This window comes from Tauraco erythrolophus, chromosome 1 (assembly GCF_009769465.1).
Source record: "Tauraco erythrolophus isolate bTauEry1 chromosome 1, bTauEry1.pri, whole genome shotgun sequence".
In the NCBI taxonomy this organism is placed as follows: Eukaryota; Metazoa; Chordata; class Aves; order Musophagiformes; family Musophagidae; genus Tauraco; species Tauraco erythrolophus.
Window position 1 is genome coordinate 67,498,293 of NC_141465.1, and position 7,737 is coordinate 67,506,029.

Genomic DNA, 7,737 nt, shown 5'->3' on the forward strand with positions numbered 1-7,737 from the left:
CTTGTGGGTAACGACCTTAGAAGGAGCAGATAAGATAATGGGAACTGTTAACAACCATTCTATGATCCGGTGATGAGTCATGTATGCCTTTGCATTATAAATTGGTTCTTGTTTTGCCATACGGTGTGCACCTTTGTGGTGGAGCGATCCCCCGTGCATCTACGCGTAATAAACATACCTACTTTACAACTTTCCTAGTTGTGGAGTCGTATGTCCGCACGTCATATGTTTTAACTTTTGGGCAGCCCTGAATTAGTCAGTCAGTTGGACTAGATGATCATCGTAGGTCCCTTCCAGCTGAAAATACTCAGCTCTGTTCTGTTCTAGTCTTCCTACCTCTTCCTTTCCCTAGCAGTACATGCTGAGGAAATCTCTGATGTTTTTTCTCAGCCCTGCACTAGGAGAAGGGATGGAATGGGCAACCACGTCCTGGCCTAGGCATTGGCTCTGTCACTTTGTGGGAAGGAGCTTTGTACCTTCTGATGGTGATACCTGAAAAGGAAACTGAACTTTCCAAGACTTGTTTTAGAGTTTTAGAAAGCAGGCATTCTTTATTGCAGCGCTGGGTGCACAGGGGATTTCTCCTCCTAGCGTGCACACCCGGCTTCCGGACAGAAAATTAGTTATACACTACAATCATACGTATTCATAACATATTTACATGTTCTTAAACAATTGGTTAATTTTCTCTCGTTTTACATGTAAATTACTTCGCATGCTCAGTTCTCTTCCTCCGCCCCTTTCTTTTGGGTCTGGGGTGTATTTAGGGTAGGTGGTCCGTGAGTCAGTGGTCATGATCTCCCCCTGCCAGAATTACCTTTTCCCCCAAGTCACTGCATGTTCACAGTTCAGAAAAACATGATACCAAAGTTTATGCAGTTTCTGGGATGTTTCCTCCAAGGTCAGACAGTTCTTGATAAAGAGTCTCCTTTTTAATCACTCCTGACAGCTTCAAGGATGCTCATCTTGTTAGTTTCTTTAGGTATGCGTAAATCACCTATTGCCGACTAAACCCTTCATGAAACTCTTACACAAAAACTTTAACCCCTTTATTGTTGGGTAACAATTCCCCCCTTTTCTTTATCCTTGCAAATTCTTTCACATAAATTCATATTGTTCATGTTTAAGAACTGTGAGTAGCACCCAAACTCTCCTAGTCAGTTTGGTTAATTGGTACCAGAACATAAAGTTTACAATTGTTAGTATTATTACTGCTACTAGTACTACAAGCAAAGGATGTATTAATAAGTTCAACACTCTAGTTGATGATGGTGAATATCCTACAAAAATATCCCACCGATTATGTTCTCCATCTTTCTTGACTCGTTCCAGGACGTGGTGTATTTCTTCAGCGTCATGATGGACAGTTATCAGAGTTTTTTGTCCATTTTCTCGGGCTTGCTTCAGCAATTGTCTTACGTCTTCATGTTGCACCAGTCTTTTCAGCAACGCTAAGTTCATTCCAATAGGGGTAGGCCGCAGGTCATGATAGAATGTGTAGTTAGATTTTAGTAATTGATAAGATGTGATGGGAGCTAAATAAGTAAAATCACATCCTGTGATAGTTACAAAATTACAGATACAAAGGTTAGAGTGATCATTCATATTTCTAGTAACATTATCTACTAAAATGGAATTACAGGAAGTTCTCATGCAAACACATCCATTACCTATGTATACAAGTACAGTTTTAGGATTTTCGTCAGGACGTATCTCAAAATGACAAACGTTCTGTTCAGTGTCAAGACAAATATCTTGAGCTCTGATGGTATGGCTTTCACAAAGGAATCCTTGTTGCCCTTGCACAACACATGTGCTAGTGTCAATAGTTTGCCATTTATTCTCACTCTTTCGTGCCCATACTCTATGTTCCAAGGGGTATAGTATAGTTCCGTTGTGATTCAATCCTAATGCAATGATTGGGTAAATAGTGTATACCGAAGCATTGTGTATAGTTAACACAAAGGCTATGACCATATCATTTTTGTGATCGTAAGTAAAATTAACTAACCGCCACCAAGATTGGAATCTTTTTTCAAAATTGTTTGCCTTGTCCCATATCACTTTCTGAATCACATTGGGTAAAGTGCCTTCTTCACCTTCCCTTATAATCATAGCTGTCGTGGATTGGATCCACAATTGAGCTTGGATGCAGCTGAGAGCTAAAGAGATATTGTTTTGGGCTGCACCAAGTGCATCTATAATGGACCGATGGTCTTTTTCATTTATGTTCTCCCACTGAGGTAATGTACGTGATAAAAGCCACTGTTCACTTCCCAGAGCTAAAAGGGAAGACCATAAAGGATGTTCCAATTTGTTTAGGTCACTAGTTATTGTAACTAACTTATTCATTAGGACCTCAGAGTCTATATTATTTAGAATTCCCATTCCTGTTCCCAAGATACCAGTAACATGCCCCTTCATTCGTTTTTCAGGGAAGATGGTTCGTCTATGTAACCATGTTGTCCACCCTATGTAAGAGGTTTTCAGAAATGGTGAACAAGCTGGTTGGATAGTGGAGATGTTACTTTGCATTGATAATTCAATTCGTCTGAGGGACCATGATGGGTTAAACAACATCTGCTGTTGACCTGTATTCTGAATTACGTAAGGTCCGATTTCAAAAAATAGAGTATTTGGCATCGGTGGTGTTGTGCTAGGTGGACTTGTTGTCGTGCTAGGACTGGGAGTGATTGTTGTCACTGCTTCAATAATGCCCATTTTAAATTTAAATGTGAGTGCCATGTCACCTTTCTGAGTATTCCAGAGACAGATTATAAAGACAGGCTGGGTTAATGTAAAATTGCTCCAGCATTCCAGTTTTTCGTTTTCGAGGGCACAAAGATTCTTTGTGAGCACAGAATTATTGGTTCCTTGTACAGTAATTTGAGTTGCTTTCTCATGGATGGTTCCATTGATCATTTGGCAACCTATTTGGATCACTTCTCCGATTGTTCCCATCAAGAGGGGAATCTCATTGTCCCTGTCCCAGCCCCACTCATGTTCTGAGTATATTTGCATTCCATGCATAACTACAGTAGCTAAATTTAAGTTCAATTGTTTGATAGATGGTCCCATACTTCCTGTAGACTTAAGGTAGGCGTGAGACCATGGCCAACTTAGAGTGGAAGTGTTTACCATTTCAATCATACTTATCAGAATTGCGACAATTAACACCGGGTCAGTCTTATTGTAGTTGGTCCTGTGGCTTCTGCTGTCCATTGTTCCTCAGGGCTTTCTTCATCCGGGAGTAATGAATCCAAGCAGGTCGTTCTCTGATCTTGATCGCTGTGTAGGTTGTCAGCAATATCTGGAATGGTCCATTCCACTTTTCCTCAAGGAGGTGACCTGAAATGGTTTTAACATAAACTCAATCTCCAGTTTAGATGTATGCACTGGAGAATCTAATCCCTGTGCCCTGGTGGACATTACTACTTTGTTTACTTCTTCCAATTGTTTTCCTAATGCTATCAAATATTGTTGTAAGCCCAATTCTCCAACTTGACTGAGATCTTGCCCTTGATATCTAGTTTGAAATGGTTTCCCATATAAGATTTCAAAGGGACTCAATTTTTCTTTGGTTCTTGGTTTAATTCGAAGCCTCAATGAGGCAATTGGAAGGGCCTGATCCCATTTCAAGTTGGTTTCTTAACAAATTTTGCTTAATTGTGTTTTTATTAGGTGATTCATTTTCTCCACCTGCCTGCTTGCTTGGGAGCGATAAGGTGTATGCAATTTCCAGTCAATTTCTAAAAATTTACTAACAGATTGTACTACTTGCGATACAAAACGCATCCCTCTGTCTGAAGAGATTACTTCAGGGACTCCAAACCGAGGGGTGATTTCCCTTAACAAAACTTTAGTCACTTCTCAGGCTTTGTTAGTCCGACAGGGAAATGCTTCAGGCCATCCAGAATAGGTTTCTGTTAATACTAACAGATATCTATACCCCCCTTTTCTAGGCAATTCCGAGAAGTCTATTTGCCAGTTTTGACCTGGAACACATCCTTTGCCAATGTTTCCAAACTTTACCCGGTTCTCTACCTTTGTGTTTTTCTTTAAACAGATTTCACATCTCCTAACCACATTTTTCACAGTTTGAAATAAACTTCGGGCTGTTATTTGCTTAGAGAGAGAATTGTATAAAGCTTCTGTAACCCAATGAGTTTTGCCATGCTCAGTTTTTATCGACATTCATAGTATTCTAAAGGGAACTATTATTATTATTCCTAATTATAACTATTATTGTCCTCTGCTATTGCCCATCCTGATGGATTAAACTTAGCTTTTACATCTTTGATAAGCTTTTTATCTTTTTCATCGTATTCTACCTTTTCAGGTAGTGATAAGGATTTTTCCAGGATCAAACTTAATACCTCACTTTGTTCCGCTGCTTGCCTCGCCTTGTGATCAGCCAATTGGTTACCCACCTCCTTGTCAGTGTTACCTTTTTGCTGTCCTTTACAATGCATGATGGCCACAGCTATCAGAAGCTGAATTGCTTCTAAAAGTTGCAGTATCATATCTGCATGTTTAATACCTTTTCCTTGTGTGATTAAAAGTCCTCGTTCTTTCCAGATCGCTCCATGAGCATGTGCTACACCAAAGGCATACTTTGAATCTGTCCGAGTAAATACTCGCAGTCCTTCAGCAAGCTCCAGTGCTCTCACCAAGGCAATTATTTCTGCCCTCTGTGCAGACGTACCTTTTGGGAGAGATCTTGCTTCTATTACCTGATCAGTTGTTGTCACCACATACCCGGCCATTTGGACTCTATTCTTCACAAAGCTGGTCCCGTCTGTATACCAGGTATGATCGGCCTCTTCCAGTGGTTCTTCTTTCAGGTCCGGTCTGCTCGCATAGACAGTTTCAATTGTCTCTGTGCAGTCATGTACGATGGGGTCGGTTTCCTGTTTATCACTCAGGAAAGAGGCAGGGTTGACTATTGTAGAGGTAACCATTTCCACATCATCCTGCTCCATCAGGATCGCCTGATATTTTAAAAATCTTGACGGTGATAACCAATGTCCACCTTTCTGTTCTAAAACAGAAATTACTGTATGGGAAGTATAAACGATCACTTTCTGCCCCAGGGTAAACTTGCCAGCCTCTTGAATGATTATGACAACAGCCGCCACTGCCCGGAGGCATCCTGGCCATCCTTTGCTGACTGATCCAGTTGTTTGGAAAAATATGCTACTGCTCACTTGTAGGGTCCCAGCCTTTGGGCTAAAATTCCCAGGGCCACTCCTTGTTTTTCATATGCAAACAGCCAAAAAAGTTGAGTCACATCTGGCAAGCCCAAAGCAGGGGCTCTCATCAGTTCTAATTTTAATTCTTTGTATGCTCTTTTGGCCTCGTCAGTCCAGATTAATTGTTTCTGATTGTCTTTCAGTAGTTCGTATAAAGGTTTCAGGTTTCACTAACAGTCCATAATTATGAATCCATAAGCGACACCAACCTGTCATTCCTAGAAAAGTTCGAACTTCCTTTACCGTAGATGGTTCTGGAGTCTTGCAGATGGCCTCCTTCCTTTCATTTCCAAGCTGTCGTTGTCCTTTGGAAATCAGGTATTCCAAGTAGATCACTTCCTTCTGCAGGATTTGGGCTTTCTGTAATGACACTCGATAACCGCTTAATCCAAGGAAGTTTAATAAACTCACAGTCCATTCTTTACACTTTTCTCTCTTTTCTGTAGCTATCAAAATATCATCCACATATCGTAAAAGAATGCCATTGCCGGTTCCAATTCCCTTGCTAATTGGTTTCCAAAAATTGTAAGGCTATTTTTAAATCCTTGGGGTAACACTGTCCAAGCGAGTTGAGTTTTACATCCCGAATCGGGGTTTTCCCATTCAAAAGCAAATAGATTACGGCTTTCAGGGGCCATGGTGAGGCAAAAGAATGCATCCTTTAAATCCAGAACTGTGAACCATTCCTATGTTTCTTTCAGGCTAGTTAATAAGGTGTACGGGTTTGCTACTACTGGATACAGATCCTCCACAATTCTGTTTATTGCTCTTTAATCTTGTACTATTCTGTATTTCCCATCCGGTTTCTTTACTGGTAAAATTGGGGTATTATATTCTGATTCACATTCAATCAGTAACCTAAACTTTTGGAATTTTTCAATTGTTTCGTTTATGCCCCTTCGGTCTTCCAACCTTAAAGGATATTGTTTTATTCTAACCGTACCAGAACCAAGTTTTACTTCCACCTTTATCAGTACAGCGTTCTTTGCTTTACCTGGAATCTGAGAAGCCCATACCCCTGGATACACTTGATCTAGAATTTCTTCAATCTCTGAGGTACCTTCAGTTTGTTTTTCAATTTGGATCATAACCAAACTTAAGACTTCGATTAATTGATCATCTTTTACTTTGAATTCTACTTTACCCTTTTCAAAAATTATATGTGCCTCCAATTGCTCTAACAGGTCCCGTCCAAGTAAAGTTTTCAGAGATTCTGGTAAACAAAGGAATTGGTGAATCCCTATTTGTTTTCCAATCTAAAATTTAATTGGCTGTAGAAAGAAAGCCTTTTTCTTCTGGCCGGTGGCTATTATTACAGTTACAAAATCATGATCTACGGGTATTAGTTCTTGATTTAATACAGAATATGATGCACCTGTATCTATTAAAAATTCTACTTCCTCATTCTGGTTCCCTAGCTTTAATTTAACCAGGGCAGATTCCCCTGTCATTTAGCTTCAGCAACCACCTCAGGCTTTAATTTAGGGCATTGCTTTCTCCAATGCCCTTGTTTTCCACAGTAGGCACACTGAATGTTGTTTGGAAACCCCCTCGAGATCCCGAGGAGGCCCTCCTCTGCCTCCAGGGGGTCCTTGGGGTCCTGCACGTTGTTGTTGTAACGCTGAGATTGTTGCTGTGGCTATTCTAATTTTCTCCTTTCATTGCTTTCTCTGTTCCTGTACACCCTCCGTGCTTCTTCAATTAATTTTTCTAAATCCCATACTTCAGGGTCTTTTAGTTTTTGAAGTTTTCTTCTAATATCTTCTGATGACTGGCCCAAAGACAACAATACCAATTGTTGCTGCCCTGCATCAGATGAGGGGTCTAAGGTGGTCTATTTACACATTGACGAATCTGTCTAAGAATTCCTTGAGGGTTTTGGTTTGCCCTTGCTTTACAGCATAGAGTGCTGACCAATTTACAGCCTTTGGGATCGCGTTCTCTAATCCAAATTTTATCCAATTTTGATATCACTTTAAATGCAATGATCTGTATTATCATCCGGATCCCAATGTGGGTCAGTCAGGGGAATACATGGATCGACTCCCCCTGCCAGCGTTCCGGCTGTCATTTGAGCCTGCACATGAGTTCAGGCTGTTCTTAGAATTAACTATTTCTCAGTTTCAGTCATTGCATCTGACATCACGTCTGTATCTTTCGAGTCCGGTCTTAAGTTTTAATTTAAACCAATGCCAAAACAAGGCGGGGGGGGGGGGGGGGGGGTGTCGAAAATTTATAGCACATTCCTTTTGGCACACAGGATGATTTCTTAAAGTGAAAACCATAATAGCATATACCACCTCATTCCATTTATAATTTCTTCTGAGAAACAGCATCAATTGCAATAAAGTACTGCAATTCCATTATAAGTATTATAAGCATTATAGTTATACTATGTGTTATATTAAAATATATATTATATATATTAGTAGTATATATTATATATATTATTAGTTATATTATAAATATTATTATTCAGCCATTT